The following is a 1,761-nucleotide window of genomic DNA, read 5'->3' as shown; positions in this document are numbered from 1 at the left end:
TGGAACCTTTAAGTATGGAAGACCGAATGCGAGCTAAACGCACTGGCCAAGGTCACGCAATTACTCATCCAGACATTAATGCGCCAGATTATGAAATCAAAGGACAAATTCTACACATGGTGACTAATCAATGCCAATTTAGTGGTGCGCCGAAGGAAGATCCAAATGAACATCTTCGAACCTTTAATAGGATCTGCACTTTATTTAAAATAAGAGAAGTTGAAGATGAACAGATATATCTCATGTTATTTCCCTGGACTTTAAAGGGAGAAGCCAAAGATTGGTTGGAATCGTTACCTGAAGGGGCGATTGATACATGGGACGTTTTAGTTGAAAAATTTCTTAAACAATTCTTTTCGGCATCTAAAGTCGTAAGACTTCAAGGAGAAATTGTTACGTTCACACAGAAACCAAATGAAACTCTATATGAGGCGTGGACAAGATTTGAAAAGTTATTAAGAGGATGTCCGCAACATGGTTTAGACACCTGTCAAATAGTACAAATATTCTACCAAGGATGCGACATCACTACAAGGAAAGACATCGACATAGCAGCTGGTGGTTCTATTATGAAGAAAACCGAAACTGATGCTTATAAAATTATTGATAACACTGCTTCCCACTCACATGAGTGGCACCAAGAAAAAGATATCGTTAGATCATCTAAAGCAGCTAGAGCCGATTCTAGCCATGACTTAGATTCCATTTCCTCAAAGATAGATGCTGTCGAGAGACGAATGGAAAAGATGACTAAAGATATTCACTTAATACGAATTAGTTGTGAGCAGTGTGGAGGACCACATTTGACAAAAGATTGTCTTAGTATTGAATTAACAATGGAACAAAGAGAGAATATTTCATACATAAACCAAAGGCCTGGAAATAATTATCAGAATAATTATCAACCGCCAAGACCAATTTACAATCAAAACCAGAATTATAACCGAAATGTTCCATACAATAACCAACAAGGTCCTAGTAATCAACAAGTATCCAATAATACTTACAATCAGCAAAGACCTAATTTTCAAAACAAACCACCACAAACCGATGATAAAAAGCCGAATTTAGAAGATATGATGACGAAGCTAGTTGAAACCCAAACGCAGTTTTTCACATCTCAGAAACAAACTAATGAACAAAATGCTCAAGCATTTAGAAATCAACAAGCTTCTATTCAAAATCTGGAACAAGAAGTAAGTAACCTAGCAAGGTTAATAGGTGAAAGAAAACCGGGAAGTTTATCTAGTGATACAAATGCTAACCCCCGGAATGAAACAGCTAAAGCTATAACCACAAGAAGTGGTACAACACTCAAACCACCTGAAATACCTGTAATTTCTGATGAAGCTATTCCTACTCTGCAAGAACCACAACCTGAACAAGATAAGGAAAAAGAACCGGTAGTTGAAAAGGTTAATGAAGATAACACAGTTAAGGATAAACCTTATGTTAAACCATACCAACCACCACTTCCTTACCCGAGTAAAATGAAAAAAGAGAAACTTGAAGCCGAGCAATCCAAATTCTTGGATATGTTTAAACAGATAAATGTAAATCTTCCTTTCATTGATGTAATTTCAGGAATGCCTAGATATGCTAAATTTCTGAAAGATCTAATCTCGAATAGAAAGAAAATGGAAGAACTCTCGGCTGTTACTATGAATGCTAATTGTTCAACAGTGCTGTTGAATAAGATACCAGAAAAACTATCTGATCCAGGAAGTTTCACAATTACATGTTTTCTGGGTAGTCTTAGTT

The 1,761-nt window shown here is 36.3% G+C and overlaps 1 non-coding gene across 1 annotated transcript; it reads right to left on the bottom strand.

Moving 5' to 3' along the window:
* Positions 1-374: 374 nt before the first annotated feature.
* LOC139895267 (small nucleolar RNA R71) lies at positions 375-481 on the bottom strand. The gene has a single exon (XR_011775726.1). It is a non-coding gene; the product is annotated as a small nucleolar RNA R71 (small nucleolar RNA).
* Between the last annotated feature and the right edge of the window lie 1,280 nt (positions 482-1,761).

The sequence above is a fragment of the Rutidosis leptorrhynchoides genome, chromosome 2 (genome assembly GCF_046630445.1).
Source record: "Rutidosis leptorrhynchoides isolate AG116_Rl617_1_P2 chromosome 2, CSIRO_AGI_Rlap_v1, whole genome shotgun sequence".
Lineage (NCBI taxonomy): Eukaryota > Viridiplantae > Streptophyta > Magnoliopsida > Asterales > Asteraceae > Rutidosis > Rutidosis leptorrhynchoides.
This window is presented reverse-complemented; position numbering and strand designations above follow the sequence as displayed.